The sequence below is a fragment of the Balaenoptera borealis genome (assembly GCF_965194805.1).
Source record: "Balaenoptera borealis genome assembly, chromosome: X".
Lineage (NCBI taxonomy): Eukaryota > Metazoa > Chordata > Mammalia > Artiodactyla > Balaenopteridae > Balaenoptera > Balaenoptera borealis.
Window position 1 is genome coordinate 15,645,155 of NC_138881.1, and position 27,305 is coordinate 15,672,459.

Consider the following 27,305-nt stretch of genomic DNA (forward strand, 5'->3'; position numbering starts at 1 on the left):
TTGCTCCGTGGCATGTGGGATCTTCCCAGACCAGGGCTCGAACCCGTGTCCCCTGCATTGGCAGGCAGATTCTCAACCACTGCGCCACCAGGGAAGCCCCTGTCCCTAGGTTTTGATTTCATAAACTTGAGGCATTTACAGGCTTAGATTTTGCCTACAGAGGCCACCAAGGCATTAGAGCCATCTCAGTCTAATAGCCTCCTTGTTTCATTAATTTAACACTACTTTAAGAACGAAGACTATGATATGTACTTCCTGGTTTCATGAATGATTCCTTTATTTTTAAAATTTTTATCTATTTATTTATTTGGCTGCATTGGGTCTTAGTTGTGGCATGCGGGATCTTTTTGTTGTGGCGGGTGGGCTCTTAGTTGTGGTGCGTGGCCATCTCTCTAGTTGCGACGCTCGGGTTTCTCTCTAGTTGTGGCATGCGGGTTTTTTCTTCTCTGGTTGTGGCGCGTGTGCTCCAGGGCACGTGGTCTCTAGAGTGCGTGGGCTCTGTAGTTTGTGGCATGCGGGCTCTCTAGTTGAGGCGTGCGAGCTCAGTAGTTGTGGCGTGCGGTGGCACGTGGGCTTAGTTGCCCCGCGGCATGTGGGATCTTAGTTCCCAGACCAGGGATCCAACCCACGTCCCCTGCATTGGAAGGCGGATTCTTTACCACTGGACCACCAGGGAAGTCCCTGAATGATTCCTTTATACATAACAAAACGTGGCATTGGGTGATTACATAGTTGATGTTTCATTAATGTTAAAATCGAGTTGCAAATATCATTCTCCTTTTCAGAACCAGTCTAGCATTTGTGATACTTGGATTTTTGTTAATATTGGTTCATATTTATATTTTCCTCTTTAGTTTGTTTTCAAATACGTTGACTTATTTCTTACTTATTTCTCCTCCACCAAGGTAGAAATGCTATCTTTCCTTAAATTGTTTACCTTGAATTTTCACAGATCCTTTTGGACAACTACCATTTCTCTCATATGTTATCTTTGTAAGATCTATCTCTGCAGTAATTTACTGAGGTCATTTAGTTTTACTTTTTGAACATCAAGATCAAAAGAAAAAATGTTAATAGAATTTTCATTATCCATAACGAATTTGGTTTTTAAAAGTGGTTTGAGGTTCAAACCAATAGCAGTCTAGCACCAGTTGAGGCTATTTTGAAGAGGCAGTTAATACTCCTGGGGTTTTCTGAAAGAGGTGGCCTTTGTACAGAGACTTTAGTAAGTGTTGGCAAGGTGTTTCTGGTGGGAACCCCCTTATTTGGTGGATTGAAGTCAATTATTGGAAAGTTAATTTTAAAAATTATTAAAGTTCTGAGTGATAAGAATGCACATACAATAGAAATATTTTGCCATAAAGCATGTTTCCTTGCCAGTATTTTGATGTAGGGCCAAGGCTTTTTTTTGAGTATGGATCAGCTGACTGAAGTTCTGTGTCATCTCTCTTGTAGGAATGCGTCCTGTCTGTGCAGTAGGTCCAGTTTTGATTTCTTGAAAGTGGAGCAATAATTTAGACAATTTATGAAACCATTTAGTGCAGGATTATAGATTTTAGCAGATTTTTTCCTCCTTTTAATATTTTCTAACTCAGATCTAATTTGACAGCCACATTTTTAAAGTGACATCATTTTTATTGAATCTTGCCATAGCATCCAACCTAATTTTCACAGAACTATATATAACCTTCTTTTAATTGGCTTACGTACTGTTTAGTTGAAAACCATATCATGGTTACCACAAGAGGAGTGGACAAATATCAGTAGTTTTGGGGAAGAAGTGCAAGTGACTTCTGGATGCCAGGCATGCAGCTCAATTTAAGGGAGCAGAAGTGTGAAGCTGAACTAAACAGTTACCTATTAGCCAGAAACATTTTGTACTGTAGGCATCAGCTGGTCTGTTTTACAAAGGTAATGAGGAGTTGGTAACTGTTAGGTCTGTTAAGTGACATGCTGGAGGCCAATAGGGCTTGAGTGCACAGAGCAAATGAACTTTTGTAGTGCCTTTCATACTTTTCAAAAAGTCCATTTTCCATCAATAACATGCTTTTTTTTTTTTTACAATATAACAGAGATAACTGAATTACTCAGAGTGCTTGGAGAAAATCACTCTGTTCAAATAAGATTGCCGTGAAGCCTCTTCCCCAAGTAGTTTCCCCCTTTTCCTAGACATAGGTAGTTTCTACCTCTTCTGGGCCTTTAAAACACCTCACATATACCTTTTTGCATTTCTCACATGTGGTTAATTCACCTACCTGTTCTCTTCTATAAGCTCTTCCTGCAATGAGCTTCTGTACAGCATGTCTGATCCATAGTTGGTGCCCAACAAATTGAATAAAAGAGAAGTTGTGGCCATTTAAACAGATGATACAACCCAATCTCCCTGAGATGTGGTTTTCACTGATGTGCCATAGAAAGTAAGCCATCATTATCTATAAATAAAGTCCGGAAAAGATTTTAGTATAGTTATATTCAGTTGAGTGTATTATATTCTATGTGTCCAAGATACTGTGTTATGGCTACAAAGGTACTGAGTTTAATAATACATGGTTCTTGCTGGAGAGGATGTGGAGAAAAGGGAACCCTCCTGCACTGTTGGGGGGAATGTAAGTTGGTGCAGCCACCGTGGAGAACAGTATGGAGGTTCCTTAAAAAACTAAAAATAGAATTACCATATGATTCAGCAATCCTACTTCTGGGCATATATCTGGACAAAACTATAACTCAAAAAGATACATGCACACCTATGTTCATAGCAGCGCTATTTACAATAGCCAAGACATGGAAACAACCAAATGTCCATTGACAGATGAATGGATAAAGAAGATGTGGTGTACATATATACAATGGAATACTACTCAGCCATAAAAAAGAATGAAATAATGCCATTTGCAGCAACATGGATGGACCTAGAGATTATCATACTAAGTGAAGTAAGTCAGAAAGACAAATACTGCATGATATCACTTATATGTGGAATCTAAAATATGACACAAATGAACCTATCTATGAAACAGAAACAGACTCACAGACATAGAGAACAAACTTGTGGTTGCCGTGGGGGAGGGATGAATTGGGAGTTTGGGATTAGCAAATGCAAACTATTATATATATGTATAACTGAATCACTTTGTTATACACCAGAAACTAACACAACATTGGGAATCAACTATACTTCAATTAAAAAATAATAATACATGGTTCTTGTCTGTGCACATGTATCCTAATAGCACAATGGGAATTTATGGAGAGGCAAAATTAATTGGAGCCTGGAGGAATCTGAGCGGTTTGAGAGTAGATAGAACCTGAACTGGGCTGTGGATGGTAACAACAATTAGGGCTTTTTGGCACGTATTTACTACTTTATGGCATTTGATAGTCTGGATCTCCTTCAAACTGTCTTCCCTTCTTTTCTGTCACACACTCCCAGTCTTCCTACTCCCATTTCTAGTCTCCTCCCTCTGCAGTATCTTTGTTTTCTTTAACATTCTGCCTTTGGCCACCTTCCTCTTTCTGTCCTTGTGGTAATGCTTTATTGTTTTAACCCTAACCCTGAGCTTCTGGAAGTATGCTTTTCTCTCTTCTACACATCCACAACACTTCATCAGCGTCCCTTTTACAGCATTTCTCTCTCTCTCTCTCTTTTTTTTTTCCCACTGTAGTTGTATACATACATTCCCCCTACTGGACTGTAACTTCTGAGAGCAATTTGCACCTTTGCAGTTCTTAAAGTATCTAGTATATAGTTTTGTGAGTAGTAAGTGCCACATACCTTTCTTTTAAACTTCTTTCCCCAAACTCAGCCCCTCTTCCAGACTTTGCTTTTTCTGTTCATAGTACTAGAGTTCTTCCTTTAATTCCACATTCTGGTTAGCAAGTTCTGCTGCTTCTGTCCTCAAAGTGTTATTCATAGCCACACCATTCTTTCCACTCTCATGCCAATTAAAAAAACAAATATTGAGGGTGTATTACATTCTAAGCACTGTGTAGGTGCTGGAAATATAAATATTACAGATCCAGTCCCTTGTTCTTAGAATACTGGTGGGGCAGAGAGAGACCCAGTCTGGTACTGTCGAGACTCTGTATGTCGAACCCTTCTCTGTGCTGGGTGCTACTGTAACACAGACCTATTACACTCCTTTTCCATAGGCTGCTCACCTCCAAGGGGAAGAGGCCTAGAAAGTACAGCTACTGGATTTCCTCCCAGGCTTTAGCCTTCTTTTTTCTTCTTCCTCCTTCCTTTTTAAGATTTCACATATAAGTGATAGCATACAGTGTTTGTCCTTCTCGGTTTATTTCACTTAGCATAATGCCCTTCAGGTTCATCCAAGTTGTTGCAAATAGCAGGATTTTCTTCCTTCTTCCTCCTTCATCTTCCTTCTTCTTTCTCCTTCACCCTTCCTCTTCCTTTTGGTTCCTGCCTTTGTAACTTGACTGTGTTGAGTGCTGTGTTCCAGTTGCCTTTTGCCATGGGAACTTGTGTTCTTTGCATGTCATTGATATCACTAGCTACTGTTTGAGGGCTTACAGTGTGAAGTGTGTAGCAGAATGAAAAACAAGACCCACTTGAAATGCTACTAGTTAAATTCAGCAAGTTTCAAACTGAGTTCTTTTTTTTGTTTGTTTTTATTAGTTATCAATTTCATACATATTAGTGTATATATGTCAATCCCAATCTCCCAATTCATCCCAGCACGACCCCTGCCCCCCCCTGCTTTCCCCCCCCTTGGTGTGCATACATTTGTTCTCTACATCTGTGTCTCTATTTCTGCCTTGCAAACCGGTTCATCTGTACCATTTTTCTAGATTCCACATATATGCATTAATATATGATATTTATCAAACTGAGTTCTTGGTACCTGCAAAGTTCTTTTCTAGGCATCTCCATATCCAAAGGCCAATAAGTCTCCCATAATCCTAGTCTAATTGATATGGAGACGCATATAATGATACAAAACCAAATATATTGTCACTAGAATTACAAATAAAGGGCTGTGGGGCTTCTGTATCACAGCATATCACATCCTATTTGGGTTGCAGAGAGGGGAAGACACTCATATATGACTTCATGTAGAGGGGTTGCTGTATGAAGTCAATCAATGAAAGGATGTCAGCTGTGGTGGTTGTGTATGCCAGGGGAAGGGAATTGCTTGATGGAGTCATGGAGCGGGAAAGTATCAATATAATCTATACCAAGTGGTTCTCAGAGTGTGGTCCCAGACCAGCAGCATCAGCATCACCTGGAAACCTGTTAGAAATGCAAATTATTGGGCGCCACTCCAGACCTACTGAACCGGAAACTCTGGGAGTTGATCCCAGAAATCTGGGTTTTAACAAGCCCTCCCGGTGGTTGTGATGTGCTGAAGTTTGAGAACCACTGGCCTACACTTGCTTGGTCAGAGAAAAGTCAATTGCCCTTTACTTGAAGAGTAAGGGTTTAAGAAAAGCAGTGATGAGAACAAAAAGACAGGATTACAATAGAGACCTTGAATACTAGAGTAGGAGTATGTAGGGGCCCCCCCCAGGGAACCATTTCAGTTAAGAAAGGGACCTTCTGGGGGCTTACTTTAGGAAGAGTGAGTTGACAGACTTTTATAGGGTGAATTAAAACTAAAAGATAATTGAAAGTGGTGAAGTAAATTAGGGGAGGAGTAGCCTTGGGAAATGAAAGGAAACCGCTGCCAAGGAGCAATGTGGCTGGATAAGCCTTGACAGCCACCTGGGTAAGTGTCCAGACAAAGGTAACTGCCTCAGAATAAGCTGAGGCTTTGAACCTGGTGTTGGGAGAGCATGGTGGTGCCTTCTGACACAGTGTGGGCAGAGGGTAGAGATGCCACATGGTATGGGAAGTGGGATATGGGGGAAGGTAATTTTTTCTAAAAATAAGAATAGCTTCTTCCCCAGAATGATACAGGCTCAGTGTAAGAAACACCATAAGGGAAGGTGAGGGCAAAAGCAAAATCATTTCGAATCTCACCTTCCAGTGAAAAGCAATACATTTTTCTATTTAAATATCTGAGTATCCATTTGCGTATTTAAACTCAGTGTTTTATACATAGAATTATACAATCCTAAAAACAGAATTCCTTAGGTAAATTGATCTTGAACACCTGTCAGTGTTACACACATGAGTGTACCCAGGTCAGTGTGTGTTTGGAAATTGATGAATTTTATATTTGAGAAACAAAAGGTTTATATAAGCAGCTAATTGTTAAAGAGTGCAGTTTCATTTCACATGGTCATCAAAAGTCCTGTCCATATCATTTATTACAGAGGAAATCTGGCGCAAAACAGTCTCAGATGTCTGGTATGCCAACATTAGTCTAGGGAGAAGAACCCCAACTAACTGTGTGTGTGTATGTGTGTGTGTGTGTGTATATATATATAAATATATATATATATTTTTTCTTTTTGTAATATGCCACAATTTTTATTGCAACGTGGCCATTTTTGTGAGGGTGGAGAGTTTGATCTCAAAAACAATGTTCCATTTAAGGCTCTTTTATACAGAAATTGCCATCATGACTGATATTCAAAATATCTTTAGTGTTGGAAGACTTACATGGTAAACATAAAACTCCTACACTTATTCAGTAGTGTGCACTCAATGGAAAACAAAAAGGCATTAATAACAGCTATTTCTTTTAAGAAGATGCGCAGTGGTTAAGAATCCGCCTGCCAGTGCAGGGGACACAGGTTCGAGCCCTGGTCTGGGAAGATCCCACATGCCGCAGAGCAACTAAGCCCGTGCACCACAACTGTTGAGCCCCTGTGACACAACTACTGAAGCCCGCATGCCTAGAGCCCGTGCTCGGCAACAAGAGAAGCCACCGCAATGAGAAGCCTGTGCACTGCAACAAAGAGTAGCCCCCGCTCACCGCAAGTAGAGAAAGCCCGCATGCAGCAACGAAGACCCAACGCCGCCAAAAATAAATAAATAAAATAAATTTATTAAAAAAAAAAAAAAGATACGCAGGTATGGGAATGAACACTGAGGTACTAGGATAAGTTGATGACACAGTTAACACAACTTAATTGGCATTCCTTTTGGGGTAGGGGGTTAAACTCTACAAAAAAAATGCTTTCAATGCATAGTGTTATATCCGTGCTGCTATGTCACAAAAAATAGGCTTGCCAAGGCAGGTGAGGTGTACGAATGCTCAAGCCTCACAGAACTTCAGTCAAGTGCAACTATAAATAATACTGAATAAAGTTTACCATCTCACCAGTGGATAATACTTTCAAGGCATTCAATTAGCTTAACCCTTTGTAGTGTTCTAAGCTATTCACATTGACAGTCACATTCATTGTAGTGCTTGCTGCAAGGGAGGCATAACCAGTTGTTTTGGCTAAAATATGATGGGAAGGCGTTCCTTGGGTTCTACATAAAAGTAACAGTATTAAACAGTCTAATGGCAATCTCTTGATAGTCTGCTTACATGAATGATATTTCCTTCATTCATTGTGTTGGAAGGACCCAGTGGGAAGAGGAAGGAAAAAAAACAAAACCTAATACTATTCCAATTGACTGAGCTGGAGAAATGGAAGCTCCTTAAGATCCAGATGGCACTTGACTGTCATTTTATAAGGGTTTTCCTTCAAGTGAAACTACTACCTTGCCTTCCAATTTCTCTCCAAGTGTTGAATGGTCCTTTATATCATCCAAGCCATTTACTTGCTACTCATGTTTAATACCTGTAAATTTCTTTTTAATGGCATCTTTAGGACTAGCATAAATCATCTTGCTTTTTAAAGGTGCACTTTCAGGAGCCCAAGATCTGCTTTGCTTCCTCTACAATTATTTGTCTTTTGTCATCGCTTAAACAGAAGAGAACTGCTTTCTTTGTTTTTTTGATCTCCTCTTGTGTAGAAGATTTCCTTACTTTCACATCATTAAAAACGTTGATGACTTCATCATTCACTGTAACTCCAGAAGCTATAGTGCCCGCGGCTGAGGCCGCTCGGCCTCCGGCGGTGTGGCACTGCGAGGAGAAGGAGGGGCGGCCGGGAGTGCGGCCCAAGAGGCGGCGGCTGCTCCCCAACTATATTTTAAGACGAAAAAGGTGAAACGTTGTGTCTTTTATTAGAATAACAAGGTTATTCTCGTGTCTTATAAGAACCAATTAATATTGGACATAAAATGGTCTCATACATAGGCCAATAGCAAGTTCCAGAATTCTCTTTTTAAATAGGCAGCTAGCTACCAGTGAATTTCTTAAGCGACAAGCAGAGATGTGGAATACAGTTTGCTCATTTCTTAGTTTTGTGAAAAAGGTTTTTTTCATTGACAGAATATACCATGTTCTATAGTATGATTTTTTTTTTTTTACTTAAAATATTATGGCCATTTTTCTGTATCACTGAATATAGTTAAATAATTTTAGTAGTGGTATGATTTTCCATTTATATGATGTGATATCGTTTACTTTATCAATCCTACATTGACTAATGCTAGGTGTTTTTTTGTTGTTGATTATTATGAATAGCACTGCAGTATACAGCCTTTGCAGTATCCATCTTTGTCCATTTGTCTGATGGTCTCCTTAGCATAAATCTCTAGAAGTAGGATGGATTTTTGAATCAAATGGTACTCATACATTTAAAATGTTGATACCTATTGCCAGATTACTTCCCAGAAACCTTTATATTTCTACCTACTGTGAATGTGAGTTCACATTTTCCCAAGAAAGAGCACTAGATATTTGTCAGTTACTTAATCATTACCAGCCTGATAGGTTAAAAGAGATTTCGCTCTCTCTTTTTTTTTTTACTTAATTGATGACTAGTGAGATTGAACAGGCTTTCATCGATTTATTAGACAGTTGTATTTCTTTTGTGAAAGGTCGGTTTATATCTGTTCTTTTTCTGTTTTCTCTTTGAGTGTTTACATTATACTGATTTGTAAGATGCTACTACAATTCTGGGACCAATTCCACTTCTGATCATCAACTAGGATTCTGCATCTAATTCGTGTGTGTGTGTGTGTGTGTGTGTGTGTGTGTGTGTGTGTGTGTGTGTTTCCCATACCACCAAGCAATCCTCCATCATCAGCTGGATGTCCTACAATTCAACTCAATTTTGACACTATCTGGAGATAGCATCAGATCCCACAAGTTAAGGGCTCAGTCCTAAAGGACTGCCCCTCCTTTCAGATGCCAGTCACATGTCCAGGTGATCACCTGGGCTTCTGACTGGCTGGCTGCAGATTGGAGGTTCTAATGACCCCTCCTTGTGTTAGATTAATTTCCTAGAGCGGCTCACAGAACTCAGAGAAACATTTTACTTCCTAGATTAGCAGTTTATTATAAAAGGATATAATTCAGGGACCCGCCAAATGGAAGAGATGCATAGGGCAAGGTATGGGGGAAGGGAGGGGACGTGGAGCTTCCATGCCCTCTCTGAGACTGCCACTCTGACCAAATCTCCACATGTTCATCAACCCGGAAGCTCTCCGAACCCTGTCCCTTTGGGTTTTTATGGGGTCTTCATTAGGTAGCATGATTGATTAGATCATTGGCCACTGATGATTGAACTCATTCTCCAGCCCCTCCCCCCTCCCCAGAGGTAGGGTGGCGGTAGGACTGAAAGTTCCAACCCTCGATCATGTGGTTGTCTCCACTGGCAAGCCACCCCCACCCTTAGGTTACCTAGGGGCTTTCTAAGTCACCTCATTACCATAACAAGAGACACCTTTGTTGCTTTCATCCCTTAGGAAATTCCAAGAGTTTTAGGAGTGCTGTGCCAGAAACAGTGGAACAAAGACCAAGTATGTATTTCTTATTCTTGTCACAATACCACACTAACACATTAAGGGTATTCAACTTTTGTCTCTTTTTTTATTATTATTTTGTAAATTAAGAGGTGTACATACTCATTCATTGACTTTTTTCTTTTAAATTTTTTTAATTAAAAAAATTGAGGTATAATTGATTTACAATATTATATTAGTTTCAGGTGTACAGCATACAGTGATTCAAAAATTTTATAGGTTATATCCATTTATAGTTATTATAAAATATTGGCTATATTCTCTGTGCTGTACAATATATCCTTGTTGCTTATTTTATACATAGTTGTTCATACCTCTTAATTCCCTACCCCTGTCTTGCCCCTTCCCCTTCCTTCTTCCTACTGGTAACTTCTAATTTGTTCTCTATATCTGTGAGGCTGTTTCTTTTTTGTTATACTCACTAGTTCTATTTTTTTTTTAGATTCCACATATAAGTGATAACATACAGTATTTGTCTTGCTCTGACTTATTTCAGTAAGCATAATACTCTCCAGGTCCATCTATGTTGTTGCAAATGGTAAAATTTCCATCCACAAAACAAAAAAACAACCTACTGAATGGGAGAAAATATTTGCAAATGATATTACCAATAAGAGATTAATATCCACAATATATAAACAGCTCATATAACTCAATATCAAAAAACCCCAAGCACTATGATTAAAAAATGGGCAGAAGACCTGAATAGACATTTTTCCAAAGAAGACATAGAGATGGTCAACAAGCACATGAAAAGATGCTTTTCATCACTAATCATCAGAGAAATGCAAATCGAAACCACAATGAGATATCACCTCACACCTGTCAGAATGGCTATCATCAAAAAGACCACAAATAACAAAAAAACTAAAACAAAAGTAACAAAAAACCTAAAAATAGAACTACCATATGATCCAGCAATTCCACTCCTGGGTATACGTCCAAAGAAAATGAAAACACTAATTCAAAAAGATACATGTACCTCAGTGTTCATAACAGCATTATTTACAATAGCCAAGATGTAAGCAACCTAAGTGTCCATTAACAGATGAATGGATAAAGATGTGATACACACACACACACACAGAGACACACAGACACACACAGAGGAATATTACTCAGCCATAAAAAAGAAAGAAATTTTGCCATTTGCAATCCATTGACTTTTTAAACTATTTTATAGTGAAGCATGATAAACACTTAAGGTATACAAGACATCAGTGAATTGTCACAAAGCCAACACTTATGTAACTTGACCCAGGTGAACCCGTAAACACTGACACCCCCCCCCCCCCGCCGGCCAAAGTTAGTAGTGTATCAAGGGCTAGGAGAAATGGGTGTGTTCTGCCCCGGGTTCAGACAGTCCACAGTGCATTTTCTATAGAGAATTTAAAATCCATGTAACTACTGACTAAAAGTTGGTCTGCTTTTTATTATCACCATGCACTGACCATTTAAAAAAATGTGTGTGTGTGTAACATGTGATTTACTCTGTGTCTAGTTTATCTGTCCTTATTGGTTGGTGCTTGTATGCACAAAGAGATATTCTCCTACATTATCTTTTAGGAGCTTTATTGTTTTGACTTTTACATTGAGGTCTATAATCCATCTGAAATTAATGTTGTATATGGTATGAGTTAGAGGTCAATTTTAATTTTGTTTTCCTTTATGCATATCCAAATGTCTTAGTACCATTTATTGCAAAGATCAAACTTTCCTCACTGGTCTGCAGTGACAACATTATTGTACAAAAAGCATCCATTTCATGTATGATATTTCTGTGCTTTCTGTTCTTTCCTTTCATCTCTTTGTCTTATACATTGTCTTAATGACTGTGCTTCGTAATAAGTCCTGATATCTGGAGAGAAAGTCTTTTTGTTATTCTTCGAGGTGTCTTGTTTTCCTTGGCCATTTGCATTTCTTTATACATTTTTGAACCAGCCTACAAATTTCCATTTAAAAACTTGTTAGAATTGCTTGGGATTCTATTGGATCTCTAGATCAATTTGGATAGAATTGACATCTTTACAATGTTAAATCTCAAGAAAATGGAACATCCCTTCACTTATTAGGTGTCCTTTAATTTTTAAAAATACTGTTTTCTTTAGCTTTCTGTGTAGAGGTTTACCACTTTTCTTTCTGTTTTTGATAGGAATTTGATATTTTTTGATGGTATTGTAAATGGTATTAAAAATTCATTTTCTAACTTTATTGCTGGTATATAGAAATACAGTTGATTTCTAGATATTATCTTTTGTATCCCTCAGTTTTGATAAACTGATTTTTTTCTGATAGTTTATAGCTTATTTTGGATTTTCTATATGTACAGTCTGAATAATAGTTTTTTCCCTTCATTCCCAGTTGTCATATTTTTGTCCAGCTTTCTACTTGTTTGCAGTGGAACGGTTTGCCTGAATTACGCAGGCAGCTTTACTGGAAGCAGAAATTTTTCTTAAATAAAAAGTTCAAACTGTATTCCATTCTTATTTTTGATTTGCCTTTGAATTTAAACCCAAATCTCTGGGTACTTCAACAGCCATGAAGCCCAGAGAAAGGTACTAGTATCTTTTGAGACATCATTAATGTCCCTAAAGGCTATATAAACAGATCTTATAAAAATCTTTATTTTAAACCTTTAAAATTTCGTTTTAGTGGTGAGAACTCTTAATGTGTATCCCAAGGACTTATGTATGAAAGCTTATCAGTAGTTTAAATAATTCCTCAAAGTAGTGGAGTCACTAGTGAAGCCACAGCGTACCTCTCATGTGCTGTCTTAAGCATCATTCCTAGAAGCCACCCACCCCAGGTAGCCCAGGGAGCTCTCCACTTTGCAGAGGGCATTGGCTTGCCAGGGTAATGCCATGTGGTGCCAATAGAGACGAATTGCAGGAAGAACTCTCAGAACTGCGTGGGGAGAGAAGTGGCGTATGAGTGTCAGTGTGGGGAAGTGTCAGATAGTGTTTCATGGAGGAAAATTCCAAGTTGACTAGTAACTTGGTGGGTTGCAGCTGAGGGATCAGAGTCTTGTTGCAGCTTGTCCTCTGGCAATGTCATGCGTGCCTCTCTGAACTGGAGGAGTCTGTGGGCTACTGTCAGTGAGGTAGCCAACAGATGCTGAGGAGTCTCAGGAAAAAGTGATTGCAGCTTAAAACAGACAACCTCTGCAGGCTCCTCTCCACAGGGGAGTCTGTGCCATCCTGGTTGTGGAATTTCAGTGGTAGCAAAATGGAGCTGTAGTGATGGACCAGCAAGAGGCAATTATGACAAGCAAGGGCTCTATTGACTATTTTGGGAATTATGGGGATGGGCAAACAGAAGCTGCAGCTGTAATTACTGTCGTGGAATGAAATCCTCACCACCACCACCCCCCCTTTCACAACACTTTACGCGTGATGGGTGTTCAGTTAACGTGGTATGTGTGCAAATTGTCATTAGACTTTAGAAAACTTTTAGAAACTATTGCAAGTGATGACTCAAATGTGCTCATTAAAAATATTAGTGTCTTTAACCAATCTAGCAGGTAAAATAATTTTATTATTCCTCTAGATTACAATTTTTAAAAGATCAAGTTTAGGGCTTCCCTGGTGGCGCAGTGGTTGAGAATCTGCCTGCCAATGCAGGGCACACGGGTTCGAGCCCTGGTCTGGGAAGATCCCACATGCCACGGAGCAACTAGGCCCGTGAGCCACAATTACTGAGCCTGCGCGTCTGGAGCCTGTGCCCCGCAACGGGAGGGGCCGCGATGGTGAGAGGCCCGCGCACCGCGATGAAGAGTGGCCCCCGCTTGCCACAACTAGAGAAAGCCCTCGCAGAGAAACGAAGACCCAACACAGCCAAAAATAAATAAATAAAAACAAAGTAAACAATGCCTTAAAAAAAAAAATTCTTAAAAAAGATCAAGTTTAGAGGAAAATCTTGTTCTAATTTTAGAGCATGATATATTTGAATTCAAGTTGCAGTTTTCTATCTTAAAAAAATAGCTGTAATTATAAACAGCAAATGGATGGGGTGTGAGACTGATTTAAGTTAAAAAAAATTGTGACCTTAATAATTCAGAATGGTCTGTATTCTTTTCAAAATGTATTGACACTGTAAGTAAAATTTATCTTTATAGTAAATGTTTTAGGATTCTGTAGAAAGCCACATAGAGTAAAATGCTACTTATTTATTTTCCCAGTGGTGTTTTACTGAGTCATTTTATTAGTTGTATGTGCCTTTCTTGAGTTGGAAATTTATACAGGGGGCTAAAGAAATCCTTTCCACCCAAAATATAAATTCTATACCATTTTGTGGGTAGAAGCCCAACGGTGGGCCTTAAGTAAACACAAATGCTAGCTTTTACAGTTTTTAATGTGTTTTTATAGAATAACACTATCTTGTAAAATAGTCTGTTTCTGAGAGTTTTTCTAGATGGAATAATTTTAAACACTCCTTAAGGATCTTCCTTTCAAATAAGTTATGAGGTGACTCCTTTTGTAAAACAAAGGTTCATTTATTAGCATGAATAATATTTCCTGATCTTTCCCTCTCCACTCCATGCATATTTTAGCTACTTATAAAGCTGGGTTTTCATATATAGTAATTTTTCTCAGTCACAGGGAGCACTTTAGAGATCGGTACCTGAATCTGGTATTTAATTATAGTTCTTCCTTATGGCAGTATATCTTCTCAATTGTGAGTTGTTTTTATGCCCTTGAATGTGGTAGGCTAACTATAGGATATCTTAATGTCATAGTCATGAAAGAAATAGTTGATAATTTATAAAAGCTGTATAAAAATGTATGTTAGGCTGTTAAGGTTAAGTTCCAAATAGAGCTTGGGGAATCTTTAGAAAACGTGACTTTAAAAAATATATATATTGTTGAATCAGACTTACTAGTATCTAGTTCAGGCCTTGAGTGCTTAGTATATATTTGTTTCTTTTTTGGGGGAAGATGTTTCTAGTGACTACTTGATAAGTTTTGTATTTTTATAATTTTATAATTAGAATTCATGGGCCCAATTCACAGAAGACTTCTTAAAAATAATTAATTTTTAGTCCGTTTGTCTCTTCTCTTAGCAAGTCCCCAGATGACAAATTGATTAAAACAACACTTAAATAAACTGAAACATTAACACTTATTAAAACAACTTGGAATAAACAAATACTATAATTTGGATTATTTAATATATATTTTTATGTGCTATATGTAGGAAAATAATTAAAGATGAAAGTAATTGAGCAGTCTTTTTTAGGAATCACTTGATAGAAAGCAGAGAACATTTCCCACTTATAGAAGTAAATGGATGAAGTGTACCTGGTTATCTCAGGAAAAATTCAGCTTAGTATTAACAGGGAAATGGCTTTCAGTCATTCAGTCCATTCTGTCAGTACTGCTGGATTACAAATTAATTGCTGAATTTTGAGTATATTGCTCAGGATTCAGTATGAGAAATTGAACCGCTGTGAGTGTTATTGAATAAGGGATTTATTATAGTACTCAGACTGTATACAGATTGTAGGAGTTGCTGGGAATGTGAAAATCAGGAAGCAGAAGGATCAGAAAAATAGTCACTAATAGAGCCTCCTGAATTACTGGTACAGGCGTGTAAGTCAGAACTTAGTGGGAAAATTTTAAGAAGCAAGTGTATACAGACATCAAAGTGAGAATGCAAAGAGGATGATCCTGGAGAGGTCTGTGGAAGGCTGTTGCCTCTGTGTAGCTGTTGCTTCCCTGGGTACAAAGCCCAGAGTCAGGCATCTGTTGTTGGGTCTTAGGCCACTGTTGATCAGGTGAAGAAGAAGAGCTGGACACAGAGGGGATAAGAGGAGAGTTGAGGACAAGCTGAAACCTGCCCCAGGCACCTCTGCATTTATTCTCACCATGTCTTATCGTAAAGACCTTCCAAGAGTTTGGCCATCTCTAACTCGGTATACTGTACAGGGAAGGAAATTCTGGGAAACACAGTTCCCAGGTGGACCAAGTTTACAATAGAATGATCCAGTGCATTGTGCTTCCCATTTTGGGCTGCTCTTTCAGATTCATCTCATCAGTAGATGATGAGGATGTTATAATACTTTGAGCCTCAAGATTTCCATTTCCTTATGGTATTTACTGAGGAACTGTTCATATGCTATTATCACTTGAGGATTTAAAATGCTGTACTTTGAATAACTTTTCTTCTTTTTCTTATTAACACCATGGCCTTTTCCTAATGTATTTTATTATAGTTTCTCTGTACCTTATTTACTGATTTTTCTCTTTGTTATTAAAGTTTTACAATCCCAATAAATTAATTACAGGTCAGAAAATATTCAAATTTTGGAGAGGAAAACAGGTACAAAATTTATTTTTAAAAAATATTTATTTATTTATTTATTTTTGGCTGCGTCGGGTCTTAGTTGCGGCATGCGGGATCTTTCATTGTGGCAGCGCGTGGGCTCTTCGTTGTGGCACGTGGGCTCTTCGTTGTGGCACGCGGGCTCCAGAGCATGTGGGCTCTGTAGTTGCTGCTTGCGGGCTCTCTAGTTGAGGCGCGTGGGCTTAGTTGCCCCATGACGTGTGGGATCTTAGCTCCCTGACCAGGGATCGAACCCGCGTCCCCTGCATTGGAAGGTGGATTCTTAACCACTGGACCACCAGGGAAGTTCCTTATTTATTTATTTATTTATTTCAAAATTTAAATATGAATAACTACATAGTCTTTGGTGGATTTGGGATTAAAAATAACCGAGTATGCCATAAGACTTTCTGCTGACTTTCTGAAATGTTCATACTCCATTCTAGTAATGGTGAATAAAAGGAGATGACCTTTTGCAAGAGATTTTAATTTGAGAATGTCTAGGCTCTTTGAAATACAGAGCCTCAAAAATTTGTCAGCTAGGTTGATACATTCAGCCAGCAAAATTAAGTAGTCTGCTGTTCTCAGACTCCCACTACATCCTTTGTGCTCCAGGTCTGCTTTCTGTCTCTGCAGTGCATGTGTAACACTTTCTAGTTGATTTTTTTTTTTAATGGATGATCTGACAGGGTAGGGGAGTAAGGACATGATGAAAGATAGAAAGTGCTGAAAATCGTTTTCATTTATCTCCTTCCTACAGTCGGTAATGGGGTGGGGGTTCATTTGTCTATTTCCCATTTAATTTTCCTTTTTTTCTTCTCTAGAGTTGGAGAATCTCTTCTAATTTCTTTTAAGAACATTCACTGATAATGACTGAAGTATTCTGGAGAGTTAGATGTACCTCTCAGACATAGTCTTAGAATATTTTTTTAAATTAATTTTTATTGTAGTATAGTTGATTTACAATGTTGTGTTAGTTTCTGCTCTACAGAAAAGTGAATCAGTCATACATATACACATATCCACTCTTAGGTTCTTTTCCCAGATAGGCCATTACAGAGTATTGAGTAGAGTTCCCTGTGCTATACAGTAGGTCCTTATTAGTTATCTATTTTATATATAGTAGTGTGTATGTGTTAATCCCTGTCTTCCAGTTTATCCCTTCGCCTAGTTCTAAATAATAATCTTCACTTGCCTCCATCATGTTTTCTTTATTCTTTGATAGTAATTAATTGATAACACTTTTCTTTGGAGTTTAGACTCAGCGACTCACCTCTTCTCTCTGTATTTTATCTTTTGAAAATGAAGCCTCATTTTATTTTCCATAGCTCAGGAAGAATACTTCCCATTTGTAGTCCTCTGACTGTACTTTGTGTGTGTCTTGTTTCTGTGGTTTCTTTCATGAAATCTGATAGGGCTAAAGGTAATTGAAGTGTATTTGCTTTCCTCCACATCAAATAAGTGCTTTACAAATATACCTCAGCAATTCTGCTTATAGATGGCTCTTTGATTTGTCAGTTCTTGTTGTTTGTCTTGGTACAACAGAAGATGATTTACTTTATAAAGTAAGTTGAAGGTTTCTTTGCTTACAAGACTCTGTAAATTATCAATAATGTTGATAGTGCAATGAAATTTTAGAAGTGGTTCTAGATTTAGCATAGTTCTAAATTGTTTAGGCTGAGTAGAAAATTTTCCAGTGATATTGTTTCAACTTAATAAAATAACAGTGCTTTGCAGGTAATTTAATTGTCATCAGAACTGGCAAGACTAAAATATTGCTTGCTTTAAAAATGTTTTATTTACTTTAATAAAAATATTGCTCTTAAAATGCTAATGACATTTCATGAATCTGTTATTCCTTATGGGTCTTGACATAACTTACTTGTCTCATTTGGGGAATTTCTTTAAGCACAGGCTCATAACTGAGATGATAAATCCCACTTTCTTGAGATATTAGCCTTCTTATTTCTGTCATCTATTGTGTTAAATGAATCTTATTATTTAATTACTAATAATAGTTGTTTTTTTATTACATGGCTACTGCGCATCAGAGGCTCTACTTACATAACCTTGAATCCTCACCTATAAGTAGGTAGTATTAGTCCCTCTTAGTGAATGAGAAAAGAGACTTAAAGAGGTTAAATAACTTGCTCATGGTCACATAATTAATAAAGGTTGACACCCAGGTGTGTTAGTATTCTCAGAAGAATAGATAGAAAGGTCCAGGTAGAGGAAGGGTTTGTGCCAACAAGCAGTACACTCGGCCTGATTGTTCATCATCTTAATTAGTCTTGGATTATTGAAATAACGTTATTTCATCTTCTAAGAAGGACATATTATAAGTGTAGAAACTAAAAGAAAATTCACTTTTGATTTTTAAAATTATTAGGATATGTTAGCTTATGTTAACAGTCATGCATATGTTTGCATTATTCAGAATAGATAATAGACAATTTTTAAATATAAATTTATTTATTTATTTATTTATGGCTGCGTTGGGTCTTCGTTGCTGTGCTCAAGCTTTCTCTAGTTGCGGGGAGCAGGGGCTACTCTTCATTGCGGTGCACAGGCTTCTCACTGCGGTGGCTTTTCTTGTTGCGGAGCACAGGCTCTAAGTGTGCGGGCTCAGTAGTTGTGGCTCGCGGGCTCTAGGGTGCAGGCTCGGTAGCTGTGGCGCACGGGCTCAGTTGCTCCAGGCATGTGGGATCTTCCCGGACCAGGGATCGAACCCGTGTCCCCTGCATTGGCAGGCGGATTCTTAACCATTGCGCCACCAGGGAAGTCTCAATAGACAGTATTTAAATTCAGGATGTGCATGGGTTTCTTTAAAATATTGAATCCTGTGTCTATGATTAAGTAAAGTGGGAGTTATTTCAAGGAAAATGATGATACCACACTGAAGAGCAGGCACCATGGTAACCAGGAAGTTGTCTAGTTTTCCCACCTACTCTGTTGTGAATGGGGAGAGGGCCCTTCAGTCAGGCTAGAGCAGAGCTCCTCCTCAGAAGCTGGTTAGGAGACTTTGATATAAGCTTTGTTTCCTCATTCCTATAATGAATGGGTATGGTTTATTCTAGCTTTTAAGATTCTCTGATTCCCTGAAGAAGAAGATGGTAGTTTGTATTTCAGAGGGCTTTAGGTATCATATGTATGGAATTAAAAACTGTGGCTAATCCACATACAGATAGTAATTGACAGTAATATTGTTTACAAGTTCATTCTCTGTCAGTTACTGTTGTAAATATGCGTAGTCAATTCTTAATTATTTAAGAATTGTTAGAGTTGTTTATCCCTGTATCTTTCTTTTAGAAATGTGGATCATTATTCTCTCTCAGTTGATAGGCAGAATAGAGTTGAAATGCTGATACAGGATATAGTGGAGATATGGTATCTAGTTTCCAGGAAATTATGTTTTATCTAAGGGAAATAGATGTGTATGCAAACAATAAATGTTTAAATAAGTATGTAATGAATGTCATGTAAGTGCTGTATGTAAGAATTTATAGACTGGCTTTTTGAATTTTTATCATGGGAATCTGTTAGTTAATCTTAACTAAAAAAGAACGCAGAGTTTATAGAGAATAACTTCTAGCTAGGCTGAACAGAGAGGAAGTTATAATTTACTTGATTTTAAAAAAAATGATGGCTAATATTTCAGTTGGCAAAGACTGGGGGCAGGGGTGGGGAAATGATTGGAACAAAGGCATAGAAATGGGAAAGTGAAAAGGCATGTTCTAGGTGTTGATTAGTAGGTGTAGTTGCTTTGGAGCCAAGGATTCTTATAGTGGAAGAGTGGGTGCTTGTCAAAAATTATAGTTAAATTCACAGGAAAGCAATTGCCGAAGGTTATAGTTAATTTCAGATTAAGTAACATAACTACTATGAGCCTAAATTTTCCCCTCTGTAAAATAAGGTCAGATGAGATGATCCCTAACCTACTTAATAGGTGTTCAGTAGGTATTTGTTGAATGAATAAGTGAGTGAGCAAATGAATGAATGAGTGAAAGAGATGTCTTTGGCTATTTTCCTTGACATCATTGCCTTAGAAATTTGGAATTTTGGTAGGCAGTAAGAAATTAACAATTTTTGATAGTAAAATGATATAACAACTTTAGTCTAAAAAGAATAAGTCATGGTCTTTTACTATAAATAATGGTTATGTGTTTTAAAATTTGTTTCTTTCTGTAGGAGTCAGTGGATCCCTGTCTGGACTATGAATTGTCAGGGCATTTTTGTTTTAAAATACACTTTCTTTCTTTCTTTTTTTAAAATTCATTATTTATTTATTTATTTTTTGGCTGCGCCTCCGGCATGCGGGATCTTAGTTCCCCTATGAGGGATAGAACCAGGGCCGTCTGCTTTGGGAGCAAGGAGTCTTAACCACTGGACCACCGGGGAAGTCCCTGTCAGGGTGCTTTTAACACTTAAAATATTGAGTCTTAAACATATTAAGTATTTTTGTATAAAAATATTTTAAAAGTGAATTAAGAGTTTAGAAACTTTTATAGCAATTTAACATTTTTACTGTATTTTACAATATAATTTACATGGGATTAAAAAAAAAACTAGACTATTATTCTAAATAGTTTGAGAATCTTTGGTCCGAAAGATTCCAAAGTTTTTGGCTTTGGGTAGATGAAATGCCATGATTACATGAACTCATCTCTTTCCAAGGCATCTTTTCTAAGGATTCTAAAAGGATGTGATTATAATGTATTCATCTGAGAAGTGACTTCATAATGGAGCCTGAGAATACCCATAGAGCAGGTTATATTCTTGATGAAGCTGCCTTAAGTTGGAAATTAAGTTAAATCTTGAGATTCTTATATTCTCAATTTGTATGACTTATATTCCTTACTGTTGACCTGAAGTTCAACTTTGTATTCATTCAGCTATCCATGATATCTCTGCATTTTGCAGTATAAAACTTGCCATAATAAATGACAATTAAATGACCCCATAATTGTCAATCATGTAATATTGTTTTCCATATGCTCCTCTATGTTCCCAGTTTCAGTTATGCCCGGTAGTCAAGGCAGAAATTTTATAATCATCTAGACTTCTCCATTACTCATTCATCAACTATTTTAAATTGGCACTGTGTCTTTTGAGTACACCTCCTAAAAATCTCAAATCTATCCACCTTTCTCTCCTCACTGCTGCTTTAGTTGAGATTTTCATCATTTTCTGCCTGGCCTCCATCAATCAGTAGCTTTCTGATTAGTGTCTCTGCCCTAACCCTCTTCCTGCCTCCATGGTGATTTTTCTGAAACATAATACTGATAGGTACTCATCTAAAAAGCTGCTCTTGATTTACTGTTGTCTATGGCAGTAGCCTTCAAATGTCTTGTGCAGCAGTTGAATCCTTTCTTAAAATATAGGGAAACATACCTGTTGCATGGCATACAAGGCCTTTAATGATTTAGTCCCTGCCTTGTTCCTGTCATTCCTGGACCTGTGCCCTAGATTTCAGAGAAGCTGAATGACTTGGGTTCTATAAACACTCCTTGTTTTCTGGTTTCTTTTTTTTTTTTTTGGCCTATTTTAGCAAGAACTTTTCCTCGAATGCTTTTACCCTTTTGTCTGTCTCATATTCTGTTCTTGTCTTAAGATGTCACATGAATCTCCTGAGTGATGAGTGTCTTTTGTATGCTAATGGATGACTTCTGGCAGAGGCCCCTAGATGACACCAGGATGGGGCCTGGTCACCAGAAGGACTAGCCATGATTAGAAGGTTAGAACTTTCAGCCCCCTTGCCCTATCCCCTACCTCTGGGGAGAAGAGGGGGCCAGAGATTGAGTTCAATTACCAGTGGCCAGTGATTCAATCAGTCATGCCTATGTACTAAAGCCTCCATGAAGACCCCTAAACAACAGGCTTTGGGGAGGTTCTGAGTTGGTGAACACATTGAAGTGCTGGGAGGTGCTGAGAAGGTGATATACCCTAGGAGGTCATGGAAGCTTTGCTCCTCTTCCCTCCACCCCCTGTAACTTGCCCATTGCACCTCTTCGATTTGGCTGTTCCTGAGTTGTATCCTTTATAATAAACCAGTAATGGTAAGTAAAGCATTTTCTTGAGTTCTGTGAGTCATTCTAGGGAATTATCAAACCTGAGGAAGGGTTTGTGGGAACCCCCAAATTTTTTAGCCGAGTCAGACAGAAGTGCAGGTGCCCTGGGGACCCGGGACTTGTGACTGGCATCTAAAGTGAGGGAAGTCTGTGGGACTGAGCCCTTAAACCTGCGGAGCCTGGTGTTAACTCTGGGTAGTTAGAGTAGATTGTAGGACGCCCAGGTGTTAGAGATTCGATGTTGGAAAAGATGCCACATATTTGGTGTCAGGGTGACTTAACCTCAGTTTACAAATGGAAACAAACCAAAGCTTCAAGAGACTGCTCAGCTTAATATTAAGTTAGTATGTGGGAGAGAGCTATAGCCTAAAAGTCCTCTTAACCGTATCTTCTTTTGTTTTGTTTTATTTTTAATTGTAATTTCCTTGAGGGAAAGAACCTATCTTTCTTTTCTTTTAACATATTAAATTTTTATTATTTATTAGTTATGTGTTCAAATCTCTTGAACTTAATTGAATGCTTTCATCAATTAATGGCCTTGATAAAATTGCTTGTAATTTTGACTGTTCTTTGTTTGGTCAAAGTAGTGTTACTTATCCTTCTAAAGTTAGCAGGACAAACAGCTGGGGAAGTACAAGATCTTTAGCTTGATTTTTTTTTTTTATTCTTATTTTTTGAGTTCCTTCTGTATTTTAAATAGGACACAAATATCTCTGTAAATAAAAATAACTTCCTCCCAACCCATTTGGAAAATATCCCAGACTTCTTTTTCATGCCTTGCAAAGTTGCTGCTGTCTAGTTACTATTTGTTCTTTCTCTTTGAAATAAGTGACCCTCCCAGGAATAGCTTAATCACCAGATGTTTGGCCAGCAGTATTCCACTTATTCTGGTTTTGTAGTTTTTCTGAAATAGGCTGAAAGGTAATCACTCCATTCCTTCCCTTGTTCTAAAATGATTTTACTCAATTGCTCTTGAAACTTACCTTGGTAAGTGATTTGGAACTGAAATGAAAAGAGAGAAGGTAGGCTATATATATTTTATACTGGTCCTTTATTAACTGACATTTATTAATTGAGAATTTTGACACTCATTTTCAGTTTGAGAGGTTCTGAGTGTTTAGAAATGAAACTGTGGGACTTCCAACAGAGGATCCTTATTTTTTAACTGAGGAAATGAAAGTTGTCAAGGCCAACCATAAAGCTGATACGTTGCCTTGGTGAGAGAAACCCAGGATTTAGAGTCTTTCTGATGTAATTTTCAGTCTACCACGAATCCGGAGACTTGATAACATCAGTTTGTGACAGCATTAACATTGTTTAGCCTGGAAGCAGCATTTGTGAATTTTCCAGATCATTTAACAGTGTTTGAAATCGCTTGATGTCTTCAGGACCAATAAACTCTACCATGTACTTTTTAAAAAATAATTAATTAATTAATTAATTAATTTTTGGCTGCATTGGGTCTTCGTTGCTGCGCGCGGGCTTTCTCTAGTTGCGGTGAGTGGGGGCTACTCTCTGTTGTGGTGAGCGGGCTTCTCCTTGCAGTGGCTTCTCTTGTTGCGGAGCACGGGCTCTAGGCACGCGGGCTTCGGTAGTTGTGGCACGCCGGCTCAGTAGTTGTGGTTCACGGGCTCTAGAGCGCAGGCTCAGTAGTTGTGGCGCACAGGCCTAGTTGCTCCACGGCATGTGGGATCTTCCCAGACCAGGGCTTGAACCCGTGTCCCCTGCATTGGCAGGCAGATTCTCAACCACTGTGCCACCAGGGAAGTCCCTCTACCGTGTACTTTTATCTTTTTCAATTAGTAAATTTTTCAAACTTCAAAAAATAGCAATAAACCTCCTCTTTCAAATATATCATATATAGAATCAGTGTACAAAACAGATATAAGTGGTATTTAATTAGAATATAATCTTAAGTTTAGTTTTGATTTATTGGAAAATAAATCATCGAGAAAATTCAAATTTGTGAAATGCTATATTAGAGTATTTCACTTCCATTTCTAACTTAAAATAACTGAATGGATGTACCATAATTCATTTAATCAGGCCCCTCTTGATATTTAGGTTGTTTCCATTCTTTTGCTTTTACACACAATGCTGCAGTGAATAGCATATGCTTATCGTGTGTGTGTGTGTGTGTGTGTGTGTGTGTGTGTGTGTGTGTGTGTGTGTGTGTGTGTGTGTGTGAGAGAGAGAGAGTGTTTTCTGAGGATAAATTCCTAGGAATGTAATTGCTGTGTCATTAGAATATGTTTGTTTTTAGTTTTGAAAGATATCAAATTGGCCTCCAAAAAGTTGTATCTATCTATCTATCTATATACATTCCCACCAGCAATATATGAGTAAGCTTAATTCCCTCATGCGTTCATCAACATGGTACGTTAGTTTTGGGTTTTGCTAATCTGAAAAATTGTATCTCAGTGTAGTTTTAATCTTCAGTTTTTATTATATGTAAACTTGAGTAACCTTTTATATGTTTAAGAGCCATTTCTGTTTCCTCTTCTGTGAACTATTTGTTCGTATCACTTTGCCCATTTTAAAAATTGGGTTTCTTACCCCTCTTATCAAGCGATAGGAACATTTTATGTTTTAGGGTTCTTTCTTTTTGTGATGTAAGTTGCAGATTCTCTTCCTCATTTTTAAATTTCTCTTTTTCCTTTGGTTTTTGCCTTTTTCATTTTTATGGATATGTAAACTCAAACTTAACATGCCTAAAATGGAATCCTGAATTTCTTCCCTTCCCTTAACCTGCTCCTTTTTTAGTTTTCCTCACATCAAGAAGCAGCAACCTCTATCTACTCATAGCCCAAGCCCCAAACCAAGAAGTTATCTTTGATTTGTTTCCCTCACTTCCCATCTCTAATCCATCCCCAGCTGTATTGGCTTCCCCTCCAAATATATCCTAAATCTTTCCATTTCTCTTCATGTGTACCAATTTAGTCCATCCCGCCCTTATCCTTTCACCTGGGTGGTTGCAGTGGCTTCCTAGTTGTTAAACCCCCAAATTGATAGCTCCCCTTCCAGGCACAGAGCCGTTCTCTACTCTGTAGCTTGTGTGATCTTTTCAAAATGCAAATCATCTGGGCTTCCCTGGTGGCGCAGTGGTTGAGAGTCTGCCTGCCAATGCAGGGGACACGGGTTTGAGCCCTGGTCTGGAAGGATCCCACATGCTGCGGAGCAACTAGGCCCGTGAGCCACAGTGAGAGGCCCGCGCATTGCGATGAAGAGTGGCACCCGCTTGCCGCAACTAGAGAAAGCCCTTGCACAGAAACGAAGACCCAACACAGCCAAAAATAAATAAATAATAAATTTTTAAAAAAATTAAAAAAAAATGCAAATCATCTGATTGTCATACCACCCCCTGAACCCATCTCCCATTCTTGTTCAAACCCTCCAGTGGTTCCCTCTGTCTCATGATAAAGATAAAACTACTTAAACAACTTGCTGTTTTTCCAGCCTCACCTTGTACTGGGTTATTAACCACCCAACCCTTGCCACCTTTGAGTCTCTTGTGTTTGCCATGTTCCCTCCTGACCTGGAACTTTTGCATAAATCGTTTTCTCCTGGTGCATCCCTCCTCCTCTGTAAGTTTATGTCTAATTGTCCTACAGATCTCAGCCCACTGAAAGCTTTCTCTGGAAAAGCCAACGCTCCCTAATTAGGTGGAAAACCTCTGTACAAGCCCTTGTAGAGCCTTATATCTCTTTTTCATAGCACTTACATTTGCAGTTTTACACTTATTGTGTGATCCTTTGATAAACTCCGTGAGATAAGGGGTTTTGTGTCTTTCCTTTACCGATATATTCCCGGTGACTCTCATAGTGCCTGGCATATAGTTAACTCTCAAGACATATTTATTGAATGATTGCTTACTTTTAAGTTCTCAGGTGTGGAGTTTAAAGAATGTACTGGTTTACCTTTTCTGAAAAAATGTGACTGCATTTGCTCTAGGCCAGTCTTTGTTCTCATCTTCTTTTCCCTATGGCTTTCCCAAGACCACTGAGATTCAGCAGTCTCATCTCCAGAGTCTTAAAGCATTTCAGGTATGAAACGTATCTAGGCCAATGGTCTTGAATTCATTTGAAGCCTGTAGGTGTTCTTCAACAGTCTTGACCTTCAGTTCCTTCTCTTTCTTTCCATCTGAAAGTCAGCGTTTTGTTTTTTGTTTGGTTGGTGGCGTTTTTTGTTTGTTTTTGTTTTTTGGTTTTTTTGGAATAGAGGACAGTAACTTAGACCACATTTTCTGATCCACATCAACCCAGCAAAATCTAGGTGGCTCCCAGCTTCTGTAAGTTTGTTCTAAATTCAGTTATTTAGAATTTGGAGATCAGAACAAATTATCCCATAGAAACCATGATAAAATTGATACATTTTCATGCAAGTGCTTTCAAAACCTTTTACACCAATAGTGTATCTTAAATAGTACAGTGTTAGTGTGAACTCTGAATTTCTCTGATCCCAGTTTAGTTCCCTTTTTCTATCTGAACCTTGAGGCCCTCAGATTCTCAGGAAGGGCTGGGAGTTTAGTAGGGTTGGCAGTGCTAGGAGAAATATCAGGTAACTGGGTAGGAGATACATTGACTGGATTTCTTACCTTGTGGAAGGATTCTAAGGGTAAAGGGTGGGGAGGCAAGCTACATGTTTCACAGTTTGAAATTTTTAAAAATTAATTAATTAATTAATTAATTAAATTGGAGTATAGTTGCTTTTTTTTTTTAGTTAATAATTTATTTATTTTTGGTTGTGTTGGGTCTTCGTTTCTGTGCGAGGGCTTTCTCTAGTTGCGGCGAGCGGGTCCACTCTTCATCGCGGTGCGCGGGCCTCTCACCATCGTGGCCTCTCTTGTTGCGGAGCACAGGCTCCAGACACGCAGGCTCAGTAGTTGTGGCTCACGGGCCTAGTTGCTCCGCGGCATGTGGGATCTTCCCAGACCAGGGCTCGAACCCGTGTCCCCTGCATTGGCAGGCAGATTCTCAACCACTGCGCCACCAGGGAAGCCCGAGTATGGTTGCTTTACACTGCTGTGTCAGTTTCTGCTTTACAGCAAAGTGAATCAGCCATACGTATACATATATCCCCTCTTTTTTTGGATTTCCTTCCCATTTAGGTCACCACAGAACAATGAGTAGAGTTCCCTGAGCTATACA

General features: G+C 38.4%; 1 protein-coding gene and 1 pseudogene across 2 annotated transcripts in view; one reads left to right on the forward strand and one right to left on the reverse strand.

Moving 5' to 3' along the window:
• The window catches only part of CDKL5 (cyclin dependent kinase like 5), a 188,907-nt gene that overhangs the window by 23,082 nt on the left and 138,520 nt on the right, over positions 1-27,305 (forward strand). The window lies entirely within an intron of this gene.
• Positions 6,408-25,978, reverse strand: LOC309620925 (cofilin-2 pseudogene; annotated as a pseudogene). The gene is made up of 3 exons (XR_014249867.1): positions 25,880-25,978; positions 6,991-8,042; positions 6,408-6,675 (listed from the first exon to the last, which is right to left on the reverse strand). The product of XR_014249867.1 is annotated as a cofilin-2 pseudogene (transcript).